The sequence below is a fragment of the Athene noctua genome, chromosome 8 (assembly GCF_965140245.1).
Source record: "Athene noctua chromosome 8, bAthNoc1.hap1.1, whole genome shotgun sequence".
Classification (NCBI taxonomy): domain Eukaryota; kingdom Metazoa; phylum Chordata; class Aves; order Strigiformes; family Strigidae; genus Athene; species Athene noctua.
Window position 1 is genome coordinate 3,524,541 of NC_134044.1, and position 14,073 is coordinate 3,538,613.

At 43.2% G+C, this 14,073-nt stretch overlaps 1 protein-coding gene across 1 annotated transcript in view; it reads left to right on the forward strand.

Moving 5' to 3' along the window:
• Positions 1–2,998: 2,998 nt before the first annotated feature.
• GIGYF2 (GRB10 interacting GYF protein 2) overlaps positions 2,999–14,073 on the forward strand; it is a 76,035-nt gene continuing 64,960 nt past the window's right edge. Inside the window, exon 1 of the mRNA XM_074911777.1 lies at positions 2,999–3,089. The gene's annotated coding sequence lies outside the window, so the exon portion shown is untranslated. The remainder of the gene's footprint in view (positions 3,090–14,073) is intronic.

Below are 14,073 nucleotides of genomic sequence, written 5' to 3' on the forward strand. Positions count from 1 at the left end.
TCCTGGCTGACAATACTTACTTGTATTTACCTATAATTAATATATTACAGTTCTTGATGCTCTGTGCTCCTTTTATGGCTGGTGTTGCCACAGGTGGCTCTTTAAAGGTCCTGGCAATCCCAGCTCTCTTTATTGATACCTGCTGGTACATCAATACTGGTCTTGCACTCCTGACACACCCCAAATGCCTCTGTCTGGGATGGCAAGTAGAGAAGTCTGATGAAAAGCCTCTTGTGCTTACAGGCCTTTCCCAGGAGGGATGAAGACTTGCCTCAAGTCACTCATCTCCTAGAACAAGGACCCCAGGTAGTCCTTGATCCCTGGATGGTTTTTGAAGTTTCCTAGAGCAGGAGACATATAGTAGAGGAGTCCCTACCACTTCAGCCAGCACGAGGATGGGTTCAGCTTGTCTGGCTCCTCAGATTGCCATGTGTTTCTCAAAGATGCTCCTTCTGTCACAGCCGTTATCACTGGCCGCAGGGGACAGACTGTGATGGCAGGAAGTCTTACCTAAAAAGCTCTGTGTAAACAGTCTGGAGAGAAAGGGAAACGGTATGACCAGGTTCTTCCTAGCTTAGAGTTCAGGTTTTATCTGTGAGGATTAAGGTGGTGAAATCAAATTTTAACCTTATGGGAGTGTCCAAAATGGATTGGAGTAACCAGAATGCTTTATTGTTGCCTTTCAAACTCAGCTTGCCACATGTGGGAAGGACATCTTAAAACAATTGTGTGTTGCAGAATTGTGTTGTGGTAGTCTGTCTTTCAGCATAAGACGTTTGAGGTGACTGCTGCATTGAAGTGACTGCCTTTAAAAACTACAGTTGGATGTTCACCTGCCTGCCTTGTTGTTTTTATTAGTTTTAGGGATGTGGCAAATGAGGACGTGGAAAACAAAGGCTGGTGAGAAGACGTTGACTCTTCTCAGACAAAAATCCCTGGTATTTTGACAAACGGGGAACACTTTTCCAAAAAACAAAAAGTGGAGGTGGTGAAGGGAAACGTGACAGATTCTGCCACGTGGTCTGGGCTGCTTTATGACAATTATTTACTGTTTCAACATTATGCTCTGTGTTTGTGCTTCTGCTACTGTACGTGGGAGGCAGGCTCTTGCTTCCAAGCTAGGATGGCTGAAAACAGTGGGTCAATAAGGAAGGGGTTTAGTTTGTTAGGGATGTCACTTCCCTGCACATAGATTTTTAATAGTGAGGATGACTTGGCATGGTAATCCAGGGCTCTGAACTACACCATGCCCTCAGTACCCAGACTAGCTGCTGGGGTGATTTCACACCTACACAGTATCAGCTGGAGTTCTGTCATTGAACCATGCAGGAATTTAACTGCACAGGTAGAGTGGAATTTTCATTACAATCTCCCTATTCAGCTTGAATGAGTGTTGTAGATGATTTAAGATGCATCTGCTATTAAAAAGAAATAATCTGAATCTCCATGAGATGTTTTAGAATGCCAGATTCTGCAGATGAGGCATGTTTCACACACATTTTGAATTTTTTTGTCTGAATGATGTAATGTTTGTGCTAACTGGGATAAAAAAATGTCTGCAAGTGCTAAACTGTTCCCATTTCAGATAAAGCTTGTCTTAGAGAACATGAAAATATTTCTGAACGCTCAAACTCGTGTTCAATAAGTAGAATAACAAGGCACAGTCACTTCTGCAGGGACATTGGAAGTTGTGAGTGCTTGAAATGCAGTGCTGCCTCTCCCTCCCCATACTGTTACTAGTACTGGCCCAAGCTCTGTGCCAGGGGGATCAAATGCAGCTTATCAGGGGCCAGCTCTTCACTTAAGAGCTTTGATTTTACATGCCAGCCTCCTAAAGAAGAAATTTAATTCTAAGGTTTTTGGGTGAAGTAGTCCTGTGTTGCTCTCAGCTAAAAATAAGCCCCAAGAATTACAGGCTTTCAACCCATTAGCTCAGAAGAATCACTTATGTTCACTGTTGCATCATTTTTGGCCAGCGTTCAGTGCACAATGACAAGTACTTATTCACCTAGAAAAAGAGGGAGAAAGCTACATGGATTGTGGCTGTAATCGTGATTGGACTGAAATGGTTTCTGCTGAAAACGGTTATACCTTCAATAGTGCCTAACAGCCAAGAATAGTTTTTTAACCTGAAGGAACCACATGGGGCTATTCTGCATCATGTACTAATATGGGTTTTAGGACTAAAAATAAAACGGTATTTTTAGCTGAAAAAAGTTTGCCTTGAGCTCCTGATTTTTCCATCAGCAAATGCGGAGTCAAAATACATACCACCTCATGCCCTTGCCCTGTAAGCAGCAGCCGCCGCCGCCTGCCAGGCTGTGGCCCACCGCAGGGCTCGCCGGTGCCCGGGCGGGAGCGGGTCTGAGCCCCGCGGCACCCGGACTCTGCGTGTGCTTAAAATATGGTCGCTGCTCAGCGTTAGACGGTTCCTTGTGGCCTCTTAGTGCCACCAGTAAAGCTGAATTACCTACCCGTAACCGCAAAGGAGGGACAGGGTAAGGCTGCGGGTGACAACGTGTCTTCCTGAAGCGTGGGTGCAGCGGCCGAAGCCCCGGTGCCCCACGGCCGCTTCGCGCTTGGGCCTGCCCAGGCGGGTGACGCAGTAGTTTAATGGTGGGGGCGCGGAGCTCAGGCTGAGGGGGACCCGCTGCTCCGGGAGCGGAGGCTGGGCAGGAGGAGCAGCGCGCCTGGCGGGGAGCAACCAGCGCCGACCCGCCGCCGTCCCGCAGGCCGGGCGCCCCCGCCCCGGGCGCCCCCGCCCTCCCGCCGGGCTGTGCGGGGGGGCTGCGGCCCTCGGCTGCCTCCGCCAGGGGGCGCCGCGCTCCCGCGGGGGGGAGCGCAGGGCGCATGCGCGCGAGGCTGCCGGGGGACCGCCCCTTCCCCGGCGCGCGGCGCGGTGCCGTCACGCGGGCGGGGCCCGCGCGGGGGCGGGGCGGGGCGTGCCACCGCCCATCCGGGTCCCGCGGCGGAGGCAGGGGGCGGGGCCTGCCCTCACGTGACGTTGCGTGGCGGCGCAACCGCCATCTTGTGTTGTTGGGGCTGAGAAGTCGCTGTGGCCGTGAGGGACTCTCCGTCCGGGAGCGCAGGTAACGCCGTCCCGTCGGCTCCCTGCCCCTGCCACCGCCTTGGCCGCCCCCGACGCCTCCCCGCCGCCGCGCTCCCGCCGTCGCCGCGCTCCTCGCCTGCGGGAGCGGGCCTAGGCCGCGCGTCGAGCACCGGCCTTGCCGGCGGCTCCTATCCGCCGCGGGTGCCGCAGCCCCGAGGCGCCCTGCGGCCTACCAGGAGGAGAGGCCGCCCTGGCCCAGCGGCGAGGGGCGCGCCCGGAGGGCCTCCCCTGCGCTCCTGGTGATGGGCTTTTGCAGGGCTTGTTGGGCCCGACCCCGCTCGAGGGTGCGGGCCTTGCCCTCTCCATGCGGCTCCTTGGCAGCAGGTCCCGGCGGGGGGAGACGGCGCTTGTCAGGCGACGGCGGGGCGCCCGGGGCTTCTCACGCCCTCCGGGATTGGCAGCTGCGTCCCCGGCGGTGTTTCCCCTCACGCTGATCCTTGTGAACTCGCTTGTCTCCTCCCAGACCGGTGGGAGTGGGCCTGTGTTGCGGGCAGGTGCGCCCTCATTGAAACCTGTGTATGCCCCGCTCCGAGCACGCCCGGCCCTGTCAGGTTACACAGTCTGAGGAAGGAGGGAGCTCGTCGAGCCTTCCCCCCGCAGGCAGCAGGGTGTTGCGAGCAGCAATGACCAGCAGTGTTTGACTGGAGAGGCCTTGGCAGGCTGAAGAGAGCATCGATCAGGATTGTGTACGTTTGGTATTGATCCAAGACAAGTAGTTTCAGTGTCAACAAAGCAATCTCTGCTCTTCCAACTCTGTGTAATTGCACTTTGAAGTGGGACAAGTTGTAGGCCAAAAGGAGATGGTTGCCAAGTAGTACTTCTGGAATAAAACCTACATTTTCCCCAGTAACCTTCAGCTCAACGTTCTTGGCTTGCTGCTGTAATGGTTTACCTCTTAGTGTAATCCTTAAGAGTCTCTTTTCTTGGGTGGGAGGGGAAAGAAAGTCTGAATTCTGATTATATTTTTCTGTCTAACTTCTTGCTGCTCATTCTGTTTTCTTGCTTCAGGAGCTGACTTGGGCAAGTTCCTGGAAAGTACGTGTGAATTTTATTTTCCTTTTCCCATAACTGTGCTGGTTGTTTTTGTTCTTAAGAAACTTTAATAAAAACATTAATTTGCTGCTTTGTGAATAGAACATTTGGTAGATGCACAGTGTGATAATTGGGAACCTTTGTAAACAAAATGGACTAGTTGTCACCAACAAGAGTTTTTTTCTGGTATTTTTAAGCTCTGTTATTGGGTATTGGCTCCAATAGATAATAAGAGCTTTAGTATTACAAGATGTGGGTATTCTTGCTGTTCACTTGAATAGGCATCCTTTGAACAGTTAGCTGATGCTGAGGTAAAATATGCCCTGATCAGTCCTGGGGTATCAGCAGAAATGTGGGGAGTATCCATTGCCCCTTTGCACCTGTTTCGCTCCCCAGGCTCTTGCAGTTCTACAAGGTTACAGATGTCAACAGTCATGTGTCAGTGTTAATTTCTCACTGCATGTGTGATTAAAAAGCAAAAAGATTCTGTCTAATAGTCAACTGTATTAAAAGGAAGGTAGAGATTTATCCAGGGAAGTTGAATGCTGCTTCCAGCAAGACCCGCTTCTTGTGTTGAGACTCTGATAGCCCCCTTTCAATAGGTGACAATATTGTATCTAAATACTAGGTTTTTTTAATGATTTTAAGAGCTGCTCAGGCTTTCCCAGTGCCTAGATACATGAACATGCATGGGGTACCTGGTCACTATTTCTTTTAGGACGTTTTCTGAATGGTTTCTTGAGCCTGTCTTTTAAAGCAAGATCATAGAAGTAAAATGCAAAGTAGCCATGTTGCAGTGATGCATTGTTTCATGGGATGCTTACAAAAATAATTTGATACCAAAGGAAAAATTTCGACTCTTGCAGATCCTCTTTTCACTACAGATGCTGATCTTGAGTACTGTAAAATATCCTCAGATACTCCTATTAGTGTTTTTTTCCTTCCTAAAACATACGGTAAATGAAAAATATGATCTTTATGGTGATGCAAGTGAAAAAAATGCTTGTAAATAGAGTTGAGGGCTTTACAACTTAATTTTTCCAACTGTTCTGCTCCTTGATTCAGGAAAAGACTTTGTGTGTAAAAGGGGAGCGCAGAGAAGGTTTTGGGGTTTTTAAGGAATTTAAACTAAGCACCACTGCATCTCTTCTGTGCTTGCTGTCTCCAAAGGCCAGTTGACTAAATGGAGTTCTATTATAAACTGGAGTTTCTTATACCTGAATGTAAGAAAAAAAGTTGGCAGCTCTTTTAAGATCTATAGATACTTCATTTAAAAACAAACTAGATGTCAAAGTCACGTGGAACATCTCATGTGGGCAGCTGACTGGCTGAAGAGGTGGTTTGCTATTATATATCTCTGCTGCAACATCTTTCTATTTAAATATAGAAGGGAAGCAGTGGTTCACAGTAATTGATGAAGATGCACTAGTTACCTGGACTGTGGTCTTTTCCTTCCCCTCTGCCCCTTTTAAAAGTAATTCAGGCCTCCAGCTTTTTAGATTTATTGTTTTGGTTGTTTGAAATATCAAGAATATGCAATTTTGATTCTTGCTGCTTTTGCCTTGTAAGTTCGGGTAACTGTCAAATACATGTTTCTTACTCTTTCATTGAAATCTTTAAAATTCCTTCTTAGGGCTTTCAAAGGTATGATGCTAAATCTTCTCATAGTCTGATTTAGAAAAAAAAATTCCTTTTCCTAGCATTCTTTCCTCATTTGTCTTTTTTTTTTCTCTTGCTGCTCCTGCTCAAAGATGAGTGTAGATAAGCTATATTTAATTCATGATTATAGACAGAACTAAGGGACAGAGCAATAAAAATTTCTGCTCACCAGGATAAAAGCACAGGCCTGATCTGCCTTCTTCCTACATAGCTTGCTTGACATCCATTGGGTGCCTTGGTAAGGAGAAACCCATCTCTTTGTTACTGAAGAAGCATTTGTGTTGAAAGGGACTCTGTTTCTTTGTGTTGTTTTCTCATCAATTTATTTTAATTCACTGAGTGACATTTGAAATCTTAGGTGTGTGAAATGCTGCAGGGGGACGGTATTTACTTTTACGTACTTTTACAGGAACAAAGTCAGTTTTCAGCCCAGCTTAGCCTCCCCTTTCCTCTCTTGCAGTCAATTCTTGAACGTTGTTTTTTGTTTTTTCACAAATGGTCTGGCTTGAAAATTGTCAGAACTGAGAAAGCTTAGCAAGTTTGCTCAAGGTGTACATAAGTTATAGATGGAACTAAGGAGAATTAAGTACTTTAAATTATAAGATCTATACAACATTGGCCCTCTTGTGGTTGGTGGCAGTATATATGTGTGTGTGTATGTATAAAACACCACGTAGTTAATCAGAGTGATGTTTAATACCATTGGTTTTTCATCTTTAGCTCAGATGATAGCAGGGGATTGTAGCAGCCTGAGGTCTTCACAGTGCTCTGTTAGTAGCTGAGATTGCCACAGTGTGTTTGTTACAAAACGTGTCCACTTTTTTGTAGAGGGAGGACTGTCGGTCAGTTTTCTCTAAAGGTGATTAAATATTCTTTGAGTAGAGAAACTGTAGTGATGGCTTGATGTCTGTGCAGGAATCTAGGCTACCATTGAAATTTTTATGTCCCTAGCTTTTTTTTTTCTTTTAATGGAAAGGATGAATAGAATTGTTTTGATGAATCTGAGGTTTTTGGCAAGCATGAAATCGAAGTGTGTGTTTGCAGGAGCAAGCCTCTCCTGTAATCCTTAAAACCTGTAATATACAGAAGATGGATCTTTAGACCTCAGGATTGTGGGGAAAAGCAGAAGGGATACTAGGAGCTCTGTAGAGGTAGTAGAGTCTATAGGTCAGTGAGAATTTTTCATGGGGACAATCAAGATAATTTTAGAAAATTCGTCTTAAAATACTGCCTTGTTGACAGTGCCTTTTGGATCACTTACTATTTTTTTTATTCCCTCAGCTAATTATTAAAGCTGTGTATTATGATTTTTCTGTCTTTTTGGCCATATGTTTTAAAAAATTTAGGCAAATAAGAAAGAATGATTACTTGATGTCTTCATTAGTGACTCTTGTATAGGTAATTTGTCATTATAAACAGATAAACAAGGTTACATGTTAGGAAAATAAACCAGTTAGAAAAATATTTTTGTATGTTACATAGCTGGTATTACAGTGAAAGTAAGCATAATGCATTGCACTTTGTGAAGGTAATGTTTTGTTACTGATACTTAGTTCTTTTTAGTCAGTGGAGAAGTACTTACATTAACTACAACTTGAAACACTTTTTTTCTCCTGTCACTGACAACACTCCTGACAACAGATTGAAATACTTTGCATTCTGTTGATAGTATTTTATGATAAAGATGCTGGTTTGTGTGAGTGGGAGATTCAGAGGCTATAGATGTCCATGTGTAGATCAGACTGGCAGATCTGTGGTCTGTGTGATAGAGTGTTGGTTCAGATCGGAAGAAACAGAAGGACAGGATGCACTTTGTGAAGATTACTTTGGGTGAGGTTTGATGATGAGGAACGGAGAGCTGAATTTATGTAACTTCAGACCTAGAGTCAGAATGTCACGGGGCAAGGAGTTGGTATGCCTGGCAAGTAATGGATGTATAACCTGGTTTTTCTTTTGAGCCGCATATGGTAGAATCTGAAGATGATTTAGGTTGGAAGAGACCAGTGTTTGGTGGTTGTCTGCTCCAGCCTCCTGCTCAAAGCAGGGCTGACGTCAGCATTAGCCTGAATAATGTGTGTGGTAGAAAGTGAATGAGGCTGATCATGCAAGTAGTGTTGGCAGGGTTTTTAAGTAAAAGCATCTAATAACTTGATTTAATAATTTGGAGGCCCAGTTCATCTACCATTAAAACCAGTGGAAGCTTTTACGTTAGGCTTAGTTAATGCTGAATCATCTGTATGTGTAATTTTCCCTATTTATGTTATACTAGGCTTTGAGTACTAAGGCAGGATCAGGGTAACATCAATTCACCTTACAAAGATGTGGTTCTTAGATCAAAACAAGTGATTATCTTTAGCTATATTAACACAAAGAGAAAAAAGTGATAAGCTATTAAAAAGTGTTCTAATTCATATATACTAACAAGTTACTTTCTAACTTTCTGGCTGATGAACATATGCAATCTGATACATGTACTATTTCTCTCTTGTTGGGATTTTTTGTTAGACACTTTGTCACTGTTGAATATTTGTTTCCTGAAGTATAGGATGTCTCAGAACTGCATGAGGTGGAATGTGTAAGAAGCGTTGAGAGCAGAGAATTTCTCCAAAGCCCAGAGAAGCTGCTTATGTAAATGACATTTAAAAACAAAACCAAAAAAACCCCAACAACCCAGATCTCTTATTTCAATTAATGTTTTCAGTGAATGTAGTCGGAAGCTTTGTTCTCCCACTTTGAATTATACATTTGGGCTGTATAATGCGTGTGAGGAGTGGGAGAGAGGTGCTGCAGTGTGGTTTTGGTGGCATTCATGTAGTCTGGCTTCTGGTCTCATTGAGGAGCTGGTAAGCAGACTGAGCATCCTGGTCTGTGACATCTTGTGGAACGGCATAAGTTAAATGTTTACCTACCAGCAGATTTTCAGTTTACAAGGCAGACAGATGTGGAAGTGATTTTTTTCGGCTGGAAAACAAGAGTGCTGGCAGGATTTTGGGACAGGATTTGGAATGAGAAGTGGTTGCGTTCCAGCCAGTGGCAGGGCCAAGGGTGTGGTCCCCTGACTCTGCTTGGAGCTTAATCGCTGGTGACTGCTTTTGGCTGGAAGTCTTGTAACAAAGGTGGAGGTCACACTGCTTTCTGGTGGAGAAACCGGGAAAAGCTTTCACATTCGTGTTCAGGTGAAGCAAGACGTGGATAGCTCTCTAACCAGCAATTTCACAATAGTAGGTAGGAAAGGAGGAAAATATCTGGAATTGTAATATTTAATGTTCCTTTATTTTTCTTGGATTTTGTTAGGTGTGTGGGTCTCCTTCGTGTCTTGTCATCCTATCCCAGAAGAGCTTTGGTGCCTAATTCTTGTTCTTGTCATTCTCAACTGAGGTGCAACATGTTGCAAGCTGCAGCACTTCATGAAGCTTTAGATGGATCTGTATGAAGGGAGCAGAGGGTGGTCAGTTTGGTCCAGCTGTTTGAGAATGTCAGGGACAATTTTTGACCAGGAACTACTGAGAGATTGAAGCACTTTTGCAGTGATTTGAGACAGGAAGGTTATAAGACTTTAGGAGATCTAAAAATGTAACTGTAATAATAGAGGTGTAGTTTCTGGAGAAGTAGATGGTTTAGACATTGTTCCCTTAAGAAAAACTTTCTCTTGGCATGTGGGTAGATAGGCCTTGAAAAATTCAATGCCTTTATCAGGATAAAGGCTTGGGAAGCCAGAAGGGACTACTGTGACTTGTCTGGCATCTTATGTAATGTCACGAATGGATTTTTTTTTTCTGATTAATTTTCTGTTTAAACTAGAACATACTTTTTAGAAAACCATTTATTGTTGGCCTGGAAACAACTTATTCTGTTGTTTATCTCTGAAAGTCTTGCTTCAGTCCCTTCACTGAATAAACTTAGGTCTCCAGCTCTTAACTGCTTGATCATTTACAGACTGAGCAAGATACTTAAATTTTTCTCAAAGCTCAATAAATAGAGCTTGGTGTGGGTTTTTTTTTTCCCCACTGTAAGACATAGCTGTCATGTTCTATACATTTTTGAACACCTGATTTATCAGCTCTCTTGCCTTACAGACAACAGAACAGGACAGAGTATCCCTGCAGTGATAAAATACACTCTGTATTTACTCTAGATTTCCTTATTTCTGTATTTCGTGTTTTCTGTTAGCTCTTCTAGTCAATGTTATATTGTATGCTCCTTTTCAGATGATTAATGTCATAAATCTCAGGCTTGTTTCAGGACTGCTTTTTCAGAATACCCTTGCATTTGTTGTATATTACCTGTGTTTTCTCCTTGTGAGTCTTCCGATTGTATGCATGGCCTTATTAAGTGCAACCTGCTATACTGGACCAAGTAATTGAATAACTCATAGTGGTATTATTGATGATGTGTTATTTCCATTCTTTACCATATCCATGTTTGTCATCCTCAGGTTTTAGAAGTTTATGTGGGCCAATGTTACAGGTTCTATAGAGGTAGAGAATAGATTCTTTTATTCTGTTTTGAGAATAGCTTGCCTTCTGAGATGGGTTGTTGTAGATTATTTAGAAGAGAAGGTTAAAAGAGGGAGGATTTGAGACTTTTCATCTGGTTCTAAATGATTTTGTCATTTTTAGCCTTCTACTTAATTGAAGTGTCCAGCAGAAGTGAAAATCTACTTCACCTACTTGCTTGAGCGATGAAGTTTCTACTCTTACAAAAGTATATGTTGATGGAATGTCTTCCATAAATCCACATTGGCTTGTCTTAATTATGTCCGTGTCCTTTAATCAGTGTTGTCTGCTTTAGCCAATGATTAATATCAGACTGGTAGTGTAGCCACCTGAGTCATCCTGTTTACTACTGTACTTAGAAGGTAGCTTGCATACAGTTTGGATCTTCTTTAATATTTCAAGAATTGGAGAAAATCGGCATTAATTATTCAGTCAACTTGTTTTTTTAAAAAACACTGTTACTGGCTCTAGTAGCTACCTGTGGAATGTTTTCTTGCTTGTGGAAGGTGAAGGTTTATCATCTTGATGTAACACTGCTGTTGCATGGTGGAGCGCTGCTGTTAAATTCCTGTTCCTGGTTTATTTAAGGAGAACCCAGTTACTTGCACTTAAATCTGCTTGTGTTTGATTTCCATTATGTTCCTTGGTTCTCAAAATTTTCAGCCAATTTCTAGGTCAAAAAGGCTGTTTCTGATCTACAGCAGCAACAGAACTACCTTGAAAGGGAAGGATACTTTTCTTCCTAAACATCTGATCAAACAGCAGACCATTTCAAAATGAAATAGCTGTGTATAGAAAGGATCAGTGGTATATCTTTTTTTCCAAGGTTTAGATTTCCAAAGCTAATAAAAAACCTGAAGCAAGCAGCAGCCCCAAAGCTATAAATTGCAGTGGCAGTCCAAATCTTCTTTTTTTTTCTGTCTGTAGAAAAGATCGGATGGGCAGATGTGAATGCAGTCATTGCCTAGACTCAGCTTGGGATGCTAAGAATCAGTTTATCCAATCAGCAAAACATCTTGGTGAGACAGATTGCCATGTGGTACAAGACAACAGAATTCTGTAATGGAAATGTAGGAATTAAACATTGTCTGCAAATCTTAACACAAGTGCCCATGAGTAAGGGGCAAACCTTAAAATGGCAATTTTGTGTAAATCTTGAGGTTTAGCAAAATCTAAAAAACATGGCAGTTTAGATCTTTCAAAGTCTCTGAAAGCCAGCTTTTTGCCTAGATATTTTAGCTATACAATTTAAAAGGCCAGGGCTTGTGGCCAAAATGTGCCACAGTAATTATAGACCTCCTTAGAGTTTTTTCAACTGAAACATCTTCTTACACATTTTAACACACAAATCTAGCTGGTAGAATCAAGTTCTGACTTGTGTCTGAAGCAGATGTTTTGGAGAGCTTTAATAGACTTGTCAGGTACTAAATAGAAAGCTTGAAAAATAATTTTAAAAGCCACGAGCTTGGTAAAACAACCATTGTACCTAAGGCAAACCAATGAAATGAGTGTTGCTGATAGCAACTTCTGTACCTACAATGTTACCTGTTACTTGTGAGTGAAAGCTGCTGAAAGGCCTAATGTTACTGGATGACATTTTGTGTCTGCTCAGAGGATGGTCTTCTGACTTCCAAAATCCTAAGCTGCTGACAAAATAGGATGTTTCTTCCCTTGCCAGACCACAGGTTGATGGTGGGGTTGATGTGATTTCTTCTCTTTCCAGTCCTGCATGCTGATAGCGGGCTGGTGGCTGCAGTACTACCCTAGGAAAATGGGGTCTCAGTTTATGAAGCAATTCCATTTCTCCCCAGATATGCAGCTGTCTGTAGGATTGTATTGATGCCTTGATCAAGGATTGACCTGATGGAAAGAAAACCTTGGAGAAAAGGTTCCCCTTTGAAGGGGTGGTGGGAAGTCCTTGGGTGGCTTTCTTGCCCAAGCAGTGATGCTCGCTGGACAATATCAAAATATGGCCTCAGTTTCTTGATTCAACTTGAGGGTGTCCCAGTGTGCTCTTTGTCCGTAGAAAATCTGTGGCTGTGTAGATTCCTCAACCAGTAGCCATTAATTTGTAGAAAAATCTTGATTTACAGAGGCCTAGCTGTTCAGAAAGGGGCTTTTCCCTCATCAAATTATATCAAGGAGGAAATGTGTTAGGTATGTATTATTTTTGTGATTTTTTTTTTTTTATTAATGAGCCAGCATAGAGTAAAAGATCAAAATTAACATTTTAATTATTGAAGTTTGGAGCCTAAGAAAGTTATCTAGATAATAAAAATCTGATAAATTCATGCCTCCTTGGCCAAGTTAGTTAGTTATGACCTGATCATTCATTCTCTTTTCTTAATTCCTCACCCTTTCCTTTGCTCCACCCTGACTCTTTCACGATGCAAATGCCGCATAGTCCACCCCAACTTGCCTTTCCAGTTGGTACAGCTTCTCCCTTGTCCCCAGCCCTGTGTGTGCTGTGCAGTCCCTGGCAGAGGTGCCTCTCCAGTCTGGCTTCCATGCTCTCACCTTTTGGCTGCTGCTTTGTGAACCTGTAGCAGCAGCACATGGTTTTTGCTTTCTCTATCTTGTCTGCTCTGACACAGCGAAGAGTATTCCTGTTGCCCACTCAGCGTCTTCGCTTTCTTGAGTCTTTTTCCTGTTCCTCTGCCCTGCTCCTCCCAAATCATTACCTGTTTCCAGAGTGCCTCCTTTCCAAGGGTTTTCTTTTAGCTTTGCCTGTAATTTCTTTGTTATATCTGTTTTATTTCTGGGCAGTGTTGCCTAGCAGAGTAAATTCACCTGTTACACCTACCACCTGTTCAAATCATTTGGAGATCTGTTTTCATTCTGGTTTGGTTTTTGTTTTGGTGAGTGTTTTGTTTTGGCTTTTTTTTCCTGTTCAGCTACAATTTCATCCACTTTCAGGTGTCTTGCTTTCAATTCAAACTTCACATAGTCAGAACTTCTAGGGAGGAAGTAATTTATGTGAATGCAACACAGAAGAGGAAGCCAGCAAAGAGTTCCCAAAACAGTGTGGCAGCCAAAATGAGAGACAAGGAAGGCCATTTCACAGCTCAACGGGGTGAGATTAACAGTCTTTGAGCATGCTTGTAGGTACTCAGTGTTTATGAGTCTAGTAGAGAAAGATAACACAGTATTTGCAATTCTGAGTAAGGAAATCCAGAGGATGAAGAGGGTGGAGCCGAGTGGGTCCAAAACTAGTAAAGCGCTCGATCCTAACAGATTTTTAGTACTTTATCCTTGTATCTGATGCTTCTCAGCTGGGTTTTCATTGCAGTTTAGCATTCAGTGCCAGCCTTTTTGGTATTACTGATACTAAGCCAGCCTTGATGTTAGGAGCTAAAGATCTGAAAGCTCCCCCTCTCCCCAGCAGAAGGATTAACAGGCATTGCAGGAAGCAAAGGGACAGCCAACCAATTAAGGCTGCTAGGAATTGTGTTAGGGGCTTCTCTCTGCCAAGGTGTGCATCATGCTTTGCTTGAATTGCCCCACAGTATTTTCACGTGTGGCTGCTGTATGTCGTCTTCAGGTACCTAACCTTGTATACTGATGTGCAGAATGATGAGTGGATATACCATGGACATTGTAATGAGCTGTTGGCTTCTTCAAAAAGGCAACCCAAAGCACAGCAAAATCATCTCAAACTAGGCCTGTGAGAATAGCTGGATATTTTTGTATTGGCTTCTGGTGCATGTAGTGGGGATAATTCTGTTCATTATATAGGGTTATTGTGAAAATAAAAATATTACAATTTGTATATAAATT